The sequence below is a fragment of the Triticum aestivum genome, chromosome 3A, assembly GCF_018294505.1.
Source record: "Triticum aestivum cultivar Chinese Spring chromosome 3A, IWGSC CS RefSeq v2.1, whole genome shotgun sequence".
Taxonomy (NCBI): Eukaryota; Viridiplantae; Streptophyta; class Magnoliopsida; order Poales; family Poaceae; genus Triticum; species Triticum aestivum.
In genome coordinates this window covers 27,013,884-27,030,862 of record NC_057800.1, presented here as the reverse complement: position 1 = coordinate 27,030,862, position 16,979 = coordinate 27,013,884, and the positions used below count along the sequence as shown (strand labels likewise).

Genomic DNA, 16,979 nt, shown 5'->3' with positions numbered 1-16,979 from the left:
CGAGGTCTCGGCTGAGCGGGCAAAGAAGGCGAGATGCTAGTTGCCGTGTGATACGGCGTCCAAGGTGTGATGCCGTGATGCTGTGCGATGCAACACTGCCGTGAGATGCGGCAAGCAGGCGCAAGACGGATGGAGTGGCAGGACAAATCAGTAGAGTAAAATGAGTAAGTCTTTGTAGTTTGTTAGGATGCATGAGTCATTAGTCGTGTGGCCGTTGAGGAGCCTACGGAGGTGCTGAACTTGGCCGATTGATTCGGTCAATCAGCTAGTGGTTAAACGCATGCATGGTTTAGTGCGTGAGTTAGTTAGCCGGCTATGCGTACGTGGGATTAGTTGCCGAGAGAGTTGGTGGCTAGTGCGTGCGTGGGTCCTTTGCACTAGCGTGAGTTTAGATGGCATGGTTACCAAGTCTTGTATAAATACATTGCTATGAGTTAATGGAAAAAAAGGCCGTGAGGGATGAGGTAAAATGTAGTCTCTTGTTTCACCAAGGTGAAGAGCCTCCCGGCCGGCAAAGCTAGCTAGCGGCTGGTCTGCCTTGGCGTGTGTGTGTAGAGTTTCCTGGTGTGTGTGAGTCCATGTGATCTTGAGAGAAGATAGAGAGGAGAGAGAGAGCTGTGCGAGGCAGCTCGAGGTAGAAGAAGAGCGGCGCTGCAAGGAGAGGCGGCGCCAACAGAGAGTGCCGCCGGCAACAAGGAAATCAACGAGCAATCGCGACATGGCATGAGTTGTCGCCGACGAGGCAGCGACGAGGAAATGACGGTGGTGGTGAAGAGCAGCTCCTAGTACTTACCAAGTAAGCATGCCCCTTCAACTGCTATGATTATTACTATGGATTTCTTCTTAGTGCGGATCTGCTGAATTGAATAGGTTATAGGCAAACTTTGGTTATAGGTAATATTTAGTTGGGTACACTGGCAAGGACACTTTGGGGATCTGAATTTTAGCTAGTTCTTCTCTAGCCTGAATGGCATCTTACTGAATTTTGAAGGAAATCAGCAATCTGGAAGCCTCGTTGTTCCCAAAAGATAAAATAATAGGTTTCCTTGCAGTTGAAACTTGAGCACCCAATTCCTCAAACACCTGTTTTGATTTCTTGATTCGTATCAAATACAGTAATCTGGAAAGGTCCTGGCTAACACCAATGTGAACTGGTAATGGGGTGACCAGTGTTAGAACCATGGCTGATTTTCGGAAGTCGAAACATCATTTAGTACTATCACCTATTTCCCCCTATTTATGTTTCTCTTCTGCTCAGTACCATACTATACTTCTGAAAGGAAGCTAATATTAATTCTTTGACAGAACTAACCAGTATGTGCAAGAGAATTAGCAATGCAAGTTGGCCATCACTACTCCTATCTATGATGAACACGGGTATAACATCATATCCCCTACTTCTTGACATGCTCCATGTGACGAAGTAATGTTTTTCTAACTTGGGCAGTATGTTTGATTTAATGGAAACTCTGGAAACATCTGTCCGAGTCTGTTTGTTCAAGGTAGAGCCACCCATCTGTGCATATATGAAATATGTCTTATGATACAACTTGAATATGATGTTGCTTTGTTTAATTTCTGAATCAAGTCCATTGAACAAATTTTGAATTCATAAGGCTCAAATCTTCTGAAATGGTAGAACATGCACCTTGTACGCTCATATTGTGTGCCGAATCTTCACTGGAACAACAAGTGAACTTGTCGGTCAAGTTATTTAATAATGAACTTCAGCAATACATTTATCCAAGTTCTGTTTATAACCAGAATAGCAAGCTATACATTGTTCCAGATAGTGCTAACTTACTCTAGTTTACGCATGCCTGGAATAAGGGTCTGTTGCACAGGCTACTTAAATTTTAATTTCCACCTTAGATTCCCACCATATTGCCCTTCTCTCTAATTTCTATAAGCAAAAGAAGGAAAGTGGTGGTATCCGAAAGCAAATTTGAAGTCTGAGATGGTTGACTGAAACCAAGGAATTTCGAAGCAATTATGCATTAGCAATTATGTGTGTTTTATGATACAATGCCGAACTCCACTGCGCTTGTTTATCTTAGGTACAGGTCGCGTTCTCAAAGAGTTGGCAATCGTTGTAGAATTTTTGAATTTACAATCAAATCTCCTCAGATCTGGTAGAACTTGCACTTTGTACATTATAATTGTGAGCTGAATTTTCACTGAAAAAGAGAGATAATCACGTATGTCAAGTTACTGAAATAAATCATTCGATATAGTAACTTGAATGAAAATTAATGAAACAAAGATGCATGGAGAAATATCTTACATCAACCCACAGAAGTTTTGCTTTGGTGGCATGTCCATGCCATCTGAACTTCTCTCAAACATTTCTAGAACCTTGGTTATAGTAGGGCGATATGCAGGTAATATCTGTATGCACCACAAGCCAATTAAGGTAATCTTTCTCGCGATTTCCTCCATTTCTCTTGTGATTTCACATGCTTGTAATCCATCATCTTGCGCAAAGTGGTCGTAAATCCAGTCTGGAAAATACTTTTCGCTGGAATTTTCAACAATTGATTTTACATTTCTCCTGCCTCCAACCTTCTCCAAAAGCATCATTCCATAACTATAAACATCTGACTTTGTTGAAACCACTCCGAAGGTTCGAGAGTGAACTTCTGGAGCGATGAACCCAATTGTTCCTCTAGCACCAGTCATTGAAAGCTTGCTCTCCTTTGTATGACACAATTTAGCTAGACCAAAATCAGCAATCTTTGGGCAAAAATCTTTATCTAGAAGGATATTTTGGGGCTTGATATCAAAGTGGACGATACGTGTATTACAGCTATGGTGCAAGTATTCGAGGCCACGAGCAATCCCGAGTGCTATCGCATAGAGCCTCTCCCATCCTAAAATTTCTTCGGGGTTCTCTGAGTAAATGTACTTATCCAAGGAACCATTGGGCATGTACTCGTATATAAGAGCTCGTTTTGAGCCCTCCAAACAAAATCCAAATAAGCTAACAACATTAACATGAGAGGTCGTGCCAATGCTCATAACCTCATTCACAAATTCGTCCCCATTTCCTTTGCAGTCATGCAAGAATTTCACAGCAACCAGGCGACCATCGTATAGTTTTCCTTTGAAAACCACACCATAACCACCTTTACCAAGCTGTTCGTTACGAGAAGAAGTTATCTTCATTACCTCTGAGTACATGTATCTTTTTGGAGCTAGGGATCCATATGATACTATCATGGCCTCGTAATTCTTCTCAGTGTTGCTGCTAGCCTTCTTGCAAAGGAGAAACCATAGTCTTTTCCCTTTTCTATGCCATATCAGCACATAAAGACATGCACAGAGAAAGGTTGCAGCTGCTGATGTAGTACCTGAGAGATGGAAGCTGATGTTATTTTCTTTTGTACCAGAAATTATAGTACATTCATTATGATTTCCAGACCATCAGTGGTATAAATTTCTCTTTCTGCAAGAGTACATGGTTGCAAAACTAGTACTACATATGGAAAGATGGCAAAAAAATAGCATACCTATTAGCATAATCTTCTTCCCTCTCCTCTCACTACCTGGAATGTAACATAACATTTATGAGTAAAAACAGTGTCACGCAATAGTATTACGTTGGTTGTTTTTTCATAGGGAAGAGACAAGCATCGCATATGAATATTTAATATTCTGCTGAAGAAGTATACCAAAAAAAACATTGCAAGATGGTGAAGAACAAGAGAACATGTTCTACTTATCTGACTTCCTTTTGATAGAGCAGCTATGTTGATGAAATACAGGTTCGACAAAAAAAGTAGTTATAGGGTTTGTGCAGATTTAGTAGTCAATATGAGCGATCACATAAACTGTGATCTATAAGTATGTTCAAATGGCATTGTTGGATGGTACATTTCAATCTACATGCAGGAAAATGCATGCTATGTTAATTTTTCCTGCAAATATCTTATTTACCAGCAGCATGAACCGGTGTGGCTAAACCGAAGATTGTGTGCTTATGCTACAAAACTAGACCAGCAGCGTGCATACTGTTGGGTTTACACTAGTCAGGCATTTTAGTATCCGTAGTGTAGTAATTAGAAGGTATGGGCATGCTTTTCTTAGAATTAAGGAGGTCCCACCCCCAATTTCATTTAGTCAATGAGACTGATAAGACTTAGTTTTGTGATCGACCCCAAAGGTTCAATCAGGTATTACAACCTCAGCCCAAATCTTTTCCAGACCCCGTAATCAATGCTGCAACTTACACATATGAGCTTAAAATGGTGATACAAAAGATCTCACAAAAACGATCAGAACCCCCTAACTAAAAAACAGAGTAAACCAGCCATACTAGTAGGAGATAAATGGAAACCATTTACATCTAGTAGGTACGCACATGTTGTGTTCATTTTTCTTGTAAACCACCTGAATTTAGTGCGCTAAAATTGAAGACTATTTAATCTACAGAAGCGGTGTATCTTATTTTACGATCAAACTCACCGTCACTATTATATATGTTAATTCCGCCCACAGATGATGGACAAAGACACGCTGCTGGAGCAGTGGCACTTGAAGATATCGTAGGGGATATTGATCTTGCAAATTCTCCCTGCTTTGCAGCCGCCGGCCAACACTGGCATCATCAGGAACATACAGTTCTCTAAATCGGCCTTCAAATGTCACCAGGCTTGTACGCCGCAACAAGCCACACAAATGAGTTATTGAGCGACCTGTGTTGGATCCACTGGCATGGTTCGTGGATTCCTATGTAAGCGGAGGCGGCCGCGCATGCAAGGCGCAGTTGTAGAGGAAGAAGAGCTCCTCGTTGGCAGCGTTAATGCGGAATTAGAAGAGGTGTCCATGTGGAGTTCTATGTCACGCACACTATTGGAGAGCTAGAGGTTGGTGACACAGATGGAGTTTTCTGGGTAGGAGATGACGAGGTTCTCATCCAGAGGGAGGCCTTGTCGGTGCTGTCGCGGGTGAACTGGAGAAGGTATGGTGGCCACACTCGGGTAGGTAGCTGCGCAGAGCCACAAAGAATACACGATGTGGATGTCCCCACACAAATGTTGCCTATGTAAGCCCTAAACCCTGACCATATACAAAGGATTTCGGAGGGGAGAACAATGATAACCAGTTGAACACTGAACTAGACTAAATTCAGCTAGTGGACAGGTAACAAGAATCGAAGACGGATCCGCATACCGGGTTGAATCCTGGTGAGCTAGGTACCCCTATCACCAGAACCCCTGCCACCAGACAATTGGTGGATAGGAGGATGAAAGAACTAGAGATATTTCGGTGAGAAATGTAAACTGCTAACTAGATAATCACATGAGAAAGCAGAAGGAAAAAAAAACAAATATGCGGAAGATTGATATTTCGTCAACCTTATCAATATTTTGACAAAGACAAAAGTGAGAGTTAATTGATAGATTTAAAATTTCAAATAGAGAAATATTTCACTCCTCGCTGAAATGACAGAAATTTCATAAATGTTGTAATTATTTCGAATTTTTTAGACAAATTCTATCAGATCCGCCACATGGATCCTCTGGGCCCAATTGCCAGTGACCGGAGGAAGGCCGTCGGTCCGGGTTTTGGTTTGAACTCCTCCTTACCTACTGCTCGGGAAAAGAAAAAAACCAACCATTCCTCATCCTCCATTCTTTTCTTTGGTCGTTACCGACGACCTGAGAGGCGGTTCCTGGGTGTTCGTAGCCTATCTATCATTGTCATGTGGGCGAATAATACAGTGGGAAGTGGATCAGCACACGTGGATTATTCTTTCGCAAGCATGCATTACTGCACCTGCATGCATCCACCAGGAGGCAGCCTATCCAAGCAAACATGAGAGCACACGGTGCCGCGCCAACTCCACCATGTTTGAGCCGCCATCGATGACATGACCAGGAGGCCACCGCATGACGCTGGCTCGCAGGACGTCGACGACGAAGCATCACCGCACTGCCCGATAAAGCCCTAAGCCGACGGCTTTTTGTCGGGGCCGTCAGCATAGTCCGAGAAATGCCGACGGCCTAGGGAAAGCCGTAGGCGTATGCCGACAGCTTCAGGCCGTTGGCATAGGGTTTTATTCCGGTAGTGCCGGTGGTGCTAGAGAGGAGGGTAGTGAGCACTGAGCAGCTGCAGGACATGAAACAGGTCCACCTTCTTTCACCGTTGTAGCATGTACTTACAAGTGTGCAAACTAGAGAAGAAGATCCCTTTTCCAAACCTATGAGAAGCGAGGAGGAAACAACGAATGCGGACTTGGTCAAAGTATCATTGTCGTCGACTCGTCAATTTTCCGGTGACATCAAAATCTTTGATTAGTCTATTCTTGCGATGTGACATCTGCCGTGGACTAAAGCTTGACCGAGCGCACTATTCCACTCCACGCTCTACACAACAGATATCGCTCAACGAAGACAACTATTGCATTTTTCACTATAGTTTATCCCCATGTTCTGGAAACTGGCTATGTATTTCAAGTTTTCAGCAGCTATATGTTGTGGACGACGACGAAGGAGCTGGTGGCGTAGTCGATGTTAAGGACGTGGATGGGGGAGCCGCTCATGGAAGCTGTGGTGTTGCTGTTGATGCACCAGAGCTCGAAGGCCGGGTGGCCGCAGGAGTGCTCCGGCGGGGGTCGGCTGGGCGCGCCGAGCCAGAACGGGTACTTGATGATGAAGTTCCCGCACGCCACCGGCTCACACTCGGCATGTGCCTGTTGATGGAAGAGGAACAGTGACATCAAGATGAAGAGCAGTGAGGTTGGATACATGCCGGCAGTTTGATTGAGGAGACTGACTTTGGTAATGGGGAAGGATGGCTCTAGCTCAAGAGATTGAAGGACAAACATAACGGAGAAGATAATATGAATGGTGTTAGTCAACGACTTCTTTTGCGGAGATTCGCCAACGACTTTGACTGGTTCTGTGGGCACATTTACTTTTCTATTCCCACTAGCTAGAGAAGAGCCAAGATCCAAATGTCTTGATCCATAGTATTTAGTAGGTGCACTGCTTGATCGCGAACGTGTTTTGAGGTTAATCTATTTTTATGTTTAGATTAAGGAGCTATTGCCGTAGAAGATGCCGATCTGGGCACATTGACTGGAAGCATGGTGCGTTCTCACTGTCGGTAGAGTCCCATCCATTTTTTGAAGCAAGTGGAACATTGCAAGTCTTGGGTCAATTAGGTGTACTTCGTTCCAACTAGCAGTGTGTAGTCTAATCTTGTGAATTTGGATGTAGGAAATTCGGAACAGCACCGACGGCAAGCTGGTTGGGCACATCGGAACGGTAGGAGATCTGGTGTCTGGTGATGAATTGTGCGGACGATGTGAGCAAAGACAAATACTCCCTCCGATTCTAAATATAAGTTTTAGATATTTCAATATGGATTACATAGGGATGTATATGGACGTAGTTTAGATTGCAGATTCACTAACTTTGCTTCGTATGTATATTGAAATCTCTAAAAAGACTTATATTTAGGAAGGAGCGCTGCCATGGTACGTTCCTGTTCTGTATTTCTCTCTCAGCATCCCATGATAACTTTATAAATTGTTTGTATTGCAAACCATGAGTTTCAGTAATAACTCGTGGTTGAGCTACGAGTAATAAGTGAGTGACATGATTGGTTGCTTGGTTCCACAAGGGAAATCCAAACAAAGGCACTGCACGTTCGAGCTTAGCTATGAACTTGTTAAAAGATTATTTGACGGGTGAGCTTTCCAGCAAGGCAGGAGGCTCATCCCATGTCAAGAGGAAGCCATCGTTAATGAGCCGCTCATAGTCGTTTGCATTCACCTCGCCCGACGAAGAACCCAACACCGGGATGACAGTAGCATCGCAGCCCTCCAAGGCATAGTCACTGTAGTCACTCGTCTCATTATAACGGCCACCTGCGCGGACAAATACCTTGCTCTCTCCCGCACCTGATGCTTGTCTGAACTAGGTCTCTGTCTTCATGTGCCATGGCGACCTTCTCTGTGCAATTGTACAAGATGAAGCACAGGTTGACGGGGGCGATCCTAAACCGGGGACCCAGCTTGACGGAGGTGTTCCAGATTGAGGATTCACACCTGTTGGAGGCACTCAACAATTTCAACTTGCCTAGATCAACGAGGTGTAACCTTTCTTCCTCGTAAGAGATGTTGATGATTGCAATATTGAATTTATGCACCAGCCAACTCATCCAAAAGTCCGAACTGATGGAGGAAGGTGGGCAGTATATTTCAACACTCCCCCTCACGTCTAGGCTATTTTAGTCCTTAGACGTGGGATCGATGTAGGCCACAGAATCGTTTTATTTAATGCTGCGTTGGCAGAGTCTTGAACTCAAGACCTCTTAGCTCGGATACCATATTGAATTTATACACCAGCTAACTCATCCAAAAATCCAAACTGATAGAGGAAGGTGGGCAGTATATTTCAACATGCAAAGCCGAAGCCGGTGGGTTTAGAGCTCAGTAGAACTGAACTGCTGTTGTTAAAGCAAGTGACCTCGAAGCCCGAGGAGCCACATGATCTTCCCGTCTCCCAGTCGTCGAGCCAAAATGGGTGGGAGATGGTGAGGTTGCCACAACTCTTGGCCAAGGCCGAGCAGCCTGCTTCCACCTGTTCCTCAGCCGCCGCGACTGCGTGCATCAGTAGTAGCCACAGGGCCCAGAAGAACCAGCAACACGGGACCATAGGAGTGGAAGACTTGGGAAGATTAAAGTGAACAACAAAGGGGGGCTGGATCGGTGGTCATGGGTTATCCGGACATAGACTACACGTATGAGAGAATACCGTGGTCTAAGCAAAAACGATCATCGTCCACAAATTCATGGTGTGACCCCTTGAACTGGTAAGCCATGATGTCTTAAAATATCAGGGTAACCCCCTTTGACGGGGTAAGCCATGACCACCGTGAGCCCCTGATGTGACTGGAATCAGGATGCTTAGTCTTGTTCTTTCGGTATCTGCTACTTCATGCTTTTGTCCGCTAGTATCTACAATAATACTACCAGTTGTAACCTAAAACGTCTTATAAAAATTTACAGAGGGAGTAGATTCTAATTTTTGTACAACCTTTCACACTTGGTAGGAAACAATATCTGATAAAAAAAAGCGGTCTGACCTTCAGTTCGACAATAATATACACGTGAATTGGAACCAATTTATAGCCTTGACATATTCTTCTAGTCGTATCATGTTGCCGGGAACAGGACTTGGATAAGGCTCGTTGTTTATTTTTCTCTTTGTTTGTACACATTTTGTTTTGGACGCCGATAAGTGCCACACGTGTGAGTGTTAGGAGGTCTGCCCACACATTTTATGTGGTGTATAAGAGGAACAGCCCACACACCTACGTGTGGGCAAAACAAGTAATGCCCACACACCTCTTTTTTTTCCTCCCGATCCCTCTCACACGCGTGCGTGTGGGCGAAATAGATAACGCCCATACGCCCCGTACGTCAGGCCTCGTACCTCGTGGTCCCGCACGCCCCGCGTGATAGTCAGCGCGCGTCCCGCAGTTGCCATGGTCCAGACCCTCGTCCATGTTCGTTTAACTACAGTTGCCATGTCGTTGAACTTCAGTTGCCATGTCGGACAACTACAGTTGCCATGGTTGCTCAACTGCAGTTGTCATGTATGGTCTGGTCTACTGCAGTTGTCATGATTTCAAAATTTTAGGACCCACCCACTAACACTAGGCAGTTGCCATGTAGCACTACAAAAAGGCATGGCAAAAAAACATGTTCGGTTAAAAGAGAGAGTTGCCATGTGCTCACAAGCACGCTAGGGCAGTTGCCATATAAAGGGAAAGAGTTGCCATCTGCTTACGTGCACGCTAGGGCAGTTGCCATGTACCATGTAAAAACACATGACAACTCGGGTAAAAAAGAGTTGCCATCTGTTTACAAGCAAAGCTAGGGCAGTTTCCATGTACCCTGCAGAAACACATGGCAACTGCCAGCTTTGGGTGTGGGCGAGGAGACGGGTGTGTGGGCGAAGTGATAAACACCCACACACCAGCCCCCTCCGTGTGCGTGAAAACTGGTGTGTGGGCGAATTACTAAACGCCCACACACCAGCCCCCGTGTGGTGAAAAAGAACGTGTGGGCGACCGGATGAATGCCCACACACCAGCTTAGTCCTACAATGCACATAAAAACTGATACAACGCGCCAAGATTCGTGCAGAATTGATTGGACGGGCATTCATGCGTGTGGGCGAGTTGCCAGACGCCCACACGTGTCGGTGTTAGTGTTTTCGTTTGTTTTACATTAGTTACATAAAAACATTACTGTTCTTAGTTTAAAACATCGCATTTTACCTCCTAATTGGCAGTTTTGACACCAGGTACCCCACTAGCACAGTTTCATCCATTATACCTCATCAATCAAAACTGTTGCCATATTTTTTCCTTTTTAAAATTTTGTGACCGTTATGTCTCGTGGGTCCTGATTGTCAGGTTAGTGAGGCATGCAATGCCACCGGTTTTCTCCTAGCACATTTTCTCCACGACGGACCCGTCTACGCCGTTGCATCCGACCGCACACAATCATGGCCAAGTTTCCTAACCCAGTCTGCCTTCCGCACCCTGCACGCCTCCAATTGCATGCATTGCTCTTTTTTTTTCTCGAATACGCATGAGTGTGCGTATCATATATTATAGAAGAAAGGGGAAAGAACCCTCTGCACGCCTCCAATTGCATGCATTGCTCACCTAACTCCCCAAAGCTGCGTGCTATATCCTTTATTTCTAATATAGTTTTGGTGTTATCAGAGATGGCTAGTTCATTTGATAAGAGAAGCTGCTACATGATTTGAAATAAAACACCCAAGTCTTGTACACGAAACTATTTAAGTACCATCACGTGTGATTTCATCGAGTGGGAACCATGGTGACTTCCTCTTAGGCATCCTTTGGTTCATAGGATAAAAAAAATCATAGGATAGAAAAGTCATACAAAATGAGACGACATATATCGATATCTCAAATCCTATGAATAAGAAAAGGATAGGAGATGTCCTTTGGTTCATATCATAGGATTTTTTTTCATTGAGTCTAGGCTAATGTTTATTTTTCCTATGGCAAACGACATCGAAGTCCAGATAGTAAGGATGACCACATGATCTTTCCGTAACCTTGTCGGTGAGCTAGAACCGATCGAAGATGCCGACTTTGCCGCACTTCTGGGCTGAGCAGTCTCCACTCTAATGCTCCCCGGCCACCACTAGCATCAGCGGCAGCCACCAGCCCACCACGAAGAGCGAAAATTCTATATCAACGGACCTTTACGAACTATTACGGGGCTTCTCTTCGTTAACTAATCTCCACCCCCTGATTTTCAGGGAGTGTGGGTCCCCCATCTTGATTTCTTCAAATTAAATGATTCCAGCTCAGCTTCCCCGTAATAGTCAGTTGCCATGTCTCTGTGCGTGTAGCAAAGCTCCACGAAGAGATATATAATACCGTGGTCGTGGGCTATGGGAAGGTAGAGACTACACGTAAGAGATAATATTGTGGTGTTCTTTTTTTGAGGGGACCAAACATAAAATATATGTGGACGGCAGAGTGAGTATCAGGTGATACGGGAGCTTAAACGCTCCCATGATACGAGCTCCTGTGAACCGTTGGATCTGAGATCCAATGGTCAAGGGCGCAACTCCTGCAACTTTGCAACAAAACCATCCAAAAATCTGATATTTACGTACACGTCCAAGAATGTGGCTGTCAACCTTAGATCTTGGATCCAACGGCTCGCGAAATCCCGTATCATGGTAGCACCTAAACACCTGTATCACCGACGGCAAGTGAGCGGGGTACCACTATTAGCCAGATTATTTAACCGGAAATTTGACCAAGCAATCATCTTCCACGAAGTTCCCCAGTTGGCCTCTTGGACTGGTAAGCCATGGCTTCTGAAATTTCAGTGTGACGACTTTGACGGGGTACATGGCGATGACTTCCGCAAGCCAATGATGTCGCTGCGACCAGGATGATTGGCCTGATTATTTCGGTTCCGGCTGCTTTATGGTCGTGTGTGCTACCTAGCTAGATTCTAATATTGGTAGTACAACCTTCACACTTTAAACGCACAACACAAAAAAAATCTCACCTTCAGTTGCACATTTCTACATGTAGACATCACGCCCTTTTGACTGTAAAAAAGTTAGCCATTTTGTTGTGCAACTTGGCCATGGTAGGAAAAGTAATTTCACAGCTAACTTTGAAGTAGCAAATCCATGAAATGAATAGGGTATTTTTTATTCAACGATTTACAACGAATTTTGCAGGGATTTAGTTCTTAGAATTCTTTCTATAAAACATATTTGAATCTCAGGGTTAGAATTCCGAGAATTTTTTCTACTTGCCTCCTTGTGCCCAATTACAACAGTATCGGAGGCGCCAAGCGTTATCAGTGTCAGTACAGTCCCATATATTTTTTGAAGCAAGTGGAGCACTGCTCGTTTCTGGTGTAATAGATGATACTTCAGTTTTTTCAGCTACACAATACAAAAAAAAGTTTTTCAGCTAGCAACATGTTATGCAATTTTGTGAGTTTAACGGGATTGTGAGTTTTGAGGCAAATAGATAGCGATTCGACGGAAGACTGGGGCCGGAGGACTTGAGTACTTCTGGGTGAAGAATGACTTTTGGAAAGGATAGGTGCGATGTGATGTTACTTCTCCGAATACCATTGTTTCGGCACTTCAATTTTTACATGTGAATAACCTAGTTTGCTTTGCAAGTTCAAAGGTGTAAGAATTGACGAAGCAATGAGATTCAGTGCGCAGAGTTAATTTTCTGATCTTGTTTTTTTGGAACTATGCAAGAGCGCTTCATGTAAAATTGTAAATAAACATTTAAAGATATAACTGGAGAGCCGAGCTAGTTAATTTTCTGGACTCACCGCACTTCTCGGGGTACACGTCGCCGGAGCAATTGCAGAAAAACCCGGAGCCGTCGTTGGCATACCTGCACAGCCCGCGGCTTGCCTCGCACTTGGCACAATTATCTGACGGAACTGCCCACTCAAGCAGGAACCCTTGCCTCATGCTGGAGACGTAATCGTCGCCATCCGCAAAACCAAGAACCGGCACGACCGAGAGACGGCAGGCCAGCGGGACAACGCCCGGTTCACGGTGACTGCCGTACTCCCCGCCAAGGCGGAAGAAGGACTGATTGGCGCAACGCGTGCGGTTGAATCCAGGCGGCGTCACCCGCTGTTCCGTGCACTTGTCGAGGACGAGCAGCTCGCTGTTCTTGTTGCTGATGACGTACGGACTCAGCCCGAGATCTAATGAGATGTTGAACCACCCCTTGGGGCAGCCGTCATCTAGCGGGAGGTTGTTGTCCACGGCGATGAAGGAGGAGTTCTCGGTGAAGACACTAACGACCTGGTAGCCCCCCAAGCTGGAGCGACTGAGGAGCGCTTGGCTTCCATTGCAATTGAGCTGGAACGACGGGGACCCGCAGGGCGGCCGGCCGGGCTCCTCCAGCCAGAACGGGTAGGTGATGTTCAGGTCGCCACATCTCTTGGATGAGCAGGTCGCGCCGGCAGGCGGCGTGAATCAGAGAAAGAAGGAAGCGAAGAGCAGCAACAAGAGCGGGATCATCATATCGTGGATTGGAGACGGCAACAAGTGCAGTAAAGCGGGGCTGGAAAGAGGAAACCAACGACCTGAAGAGTTGTCGGGTGGTAGGTGCGACATATGCCAACGGGTGGCTTATCATTGTGGGAGCTAGTAAGACGTCGCCGGTGCCTGGAAGCGGGATGAGGCGAAGACATGCACGCCAGCGAATCTTACCCAGCTTCGGGGCTCTCCGAGGAGATAACACCCCTACTGCTGCTCCGCGGGGTCTCCGTATGATCACTAGATGAACGAGTGGCTACAAGATGCTCCTTGAGCTGTTTGGCGAGAGGAAGAAGAAGGGCACGGCTTGCTCTCCTCTCCTCTCTATGTGGCGTCTAAAACTAGCTCTCATCCACCCTTTGCATGGGTGCCCCGGGGGTTTATATAGGCCCACTCCCCGGGGGTACAATGGTAATCCGGCTGGGCGTGGGCCCCAGCCAGCTGTGTCTACGCTCGCCGGCTTCTGCACCGGCTGCTGGGGCCCGCCGGCTGGTGGGTCCCGCCGGCTGCCGGCTCCTTGGTCGACAGGCAGGCCCCACTGTCCAGGGCCTTGTCGGTGGCTGGTTACTGTTGCCTCAACCTGGTGACGAGGGTTTCGCCGAGGTGGGCGTGGCTACAGTGCCGCCGCCCGGCGTGCGATCGTTGTAGCCTCACCGCGTCTTGTCTCCTTAATGGGGCGTCTCCTTCGTGGGAGGAGGCAAGCCGGTTGCGGGAAGCCGGCCCTGTCTTGGGCCGACTGGGGGAGGCCTGGCCGCCTTCGGGTGTCTCTCTACCTGAAGGGGCCCACCGCCCGTGGGCCACGCTGACAGCCCATCGTGGGTGGCATCAGGGTCAATATGGCTACAGTGCCGCGCCGGACGGGTCATGGCCACCCCGTACGGCGCACTGTGCCAGGTGTGCTCTGGGATTCGGAGGTGGCAGGCTTTACTGTGGATGCATCGCCCCGCCACATCGCCGTTATGTGGATGCAGACTTCGAGGGTACGATCTTGACCGCTTTGTGGGAGCCGGCCTCTTGGAGTCGGCCTTCTCGTGGCCGGCTTCTTGGAGCCGGCCCTCCCGCGGCTTTCTTCATGAGGACTAAAGCTGGGCCGCCTTCCGATAGTCGGCCTAGGAGACAGCCGGCAAGGGGAAGGCGGCCCCACGTCTTGGATTCTTGAGGGCCGGATCGGCTCGTAATTTTTTTAGAAGGGCCAGGGGGGCCGGCTAGGCTACCCGTGGTTATTTACTCCGACAGTAGTCCTCGAAGCTGATCGAGCTTCAAGGCTGACAAAGGGACGAGAAGCTTGGTCAGCTTCCTATCTTGAGGAACCGGCTTTGCTTATGCGCGCCGTCTTCGGAAAGCTCCGTTTCTTGCAGGTGGGAATGTGGGTCGGCTTGCGAGCTGACCGCGCGGCATCCCGCGGGCCACGTGGCAAGGAAAACCTGCCAACGCACGCGCGCGATGGGACGCCGCCGCAGGCCCAGGCCCGCCACTCCTAGGCCTCGGCCCGAGCGCGGATCTTCTGCGGCCATAACGGACCGCTCGCCTTCCCGCGGCGGTTTTATTACGCCATCAGGGCGCAATAATCGCGGGACGTGGGGGAGTGGGCGCAGTTGATCCCACGTTCCCCCACACCATGCCTCCTCGGCTCCCCCGCGCGGGTCTATAAGTAGGGGGAGGAGGGGGAGCGGCAGAGGCTCGCACGCTCTCCCTCGCTCCGCCCCTTCTCACCTTCCTTCTTCTTCCCTTCGCCACCGTAGCGACCCATTACCGCGCCGCTCCGCCGTTGGACCTTTCGGTTCCTTTGGTCCCGCCGTAGCGGGGTCGTGCGCATCTCCAACGTCGTATCGTCTTGTTCCTCGCCGCGTCGTTCCCATGGCGTTGTGGAGCTCGTGGGATGGCTCCAACGTCCACGAGGACCATGTTGAGTTCCTCCACCGGACGCGGCGTTTGCCGGGCGAGAACTACATGCAGGTTCGTCGTGCGCCGGCGAGGGAGATTTCGCCGGCACCGGAGGAGGGCGAGCATGTAATCTTCCGCTCGCACTGCCTGCGCGGCTTCGGACTCCCGGCGAGCGGATTCCTTCGCGCTTTTCTTGAATTTTACCACCTCCAGCCGCATCACCTCACGCCCAATGCGGTGATGCTGCTGTTGGCTTTCGTCACCTTGTGCGAGGGCTTTCTTGGGGTTCTCCCCACTCTCGAGCTCTGGGGAGAATTCTTCCAGAGCAAGCTCGGCACCGTTGTCGCGGGCGTGCCCGCCCCCTGCGGAGCCTTCATTGCCATGAGGCGGACGGGCGAGAACAATCCGTTCCCGCCCATCCCGCTGATCCAGTCGGTGAAGCTCTGGCAGAAGTCCTATTTTTACGTGAAGAACGTCGCCCAGCAAGGCGACTTCGTCAACTTGCCGGCTTACGTAGCCGGCCCGCCGGTTGGGAGGTAACCCTCGTGGAGCTACTGGGCCAGGTCGTTGTCTCAGGCCGGGAATGCAGCCGTCTCCTGGCTCCGGGTGATGATCCAGTCGGAGGGCCTGACCGGAGCCGACCTGGTGGCCGCCTTCGTGGAGCGCCGAGTACTTCCGCTCCAAGGCTGGCCTCACATGATTTGCCAGATGAGCGGCCGCTTCGACCCGTGCCGGCTGAGCACCAGGGAGATGCCTCATGCCGAGGTGTCTTACATGGTGAACTACATCTCCAATTGCAAGCTCGCCGAGGATTGGCGATACGGCAAGGGGTCGTATTCTCGCGCCAACCCTCCGCCTGCCGTAAGTTTTTTCTTCTTTTCTTATTTTTTGTAGCCGGCCTCATGATGGCCGACTTCTGATCAATTGGTTTGCCCTTAGCAGAACTCTCTTCTTCCGCCGACGGCCGGGACCGCAGGGGTAGAGCGCCAGCTCCTCCCCGACCGCATGGTGGACGACGTCGATGATCCGGACCTGGGAGCGGCCGCCATGGAAGACGCCATCATGGGGGAAGGCGACGAGGCAGGAGGCGCGGGGCTCGGGGCCGGCCTCGAGGACTGGACGGACGATGACGAGGTCGAAGCCGCCCCGCACCGCCAGCCGGCGCCTGATCATCAAGGCACGGGCCCGTCTGCCGCGCCGGCTGCCCGTGGCAGCGTGCAGAAACGCCGGGCCGCGTCGACCTTCTTCGGCAGCCGGCCGAAGAAATCCAAGGGTTCCACGATGGCGACCAAGCGGGATGAGGCGGCCGTGATGGCGGCCCGCTACCACAAGGCGGTGAAACAGCCGCAGGCGATCTCGGCGTAAGTCGTCAAACGTCTTGTATATTTTTTTTCCTCTTTGATTGAGGCTCTTCTAAACCTTTCTTTGCTCGCCGGACAGGGCACCGCTTTCCCTCGAGCGAAGTCCTGGCGGCTCCGTAGTCGGGCCGAC

General features: G+C 48.6%; 1 pseudogene; it reads right to left on the bottom strand.

Moving 5' to 3' along the window:
• Nucleotides 1-2,071: 2,071 nt before the first annotated feature.
• LOC123056671 (LEAF RUST 10 DISEASE-RESISTANCE LOCUS RECEPTOR-LIKE PROTEIN KINASE-like 2.4) lies at nucleotides 2,072-14,556 on the bottom strand (annotated as a pseudogene).
• Between the last annotated feature and the right edge of the window lie 2,423 nt (nucleotides 14,557-16,979).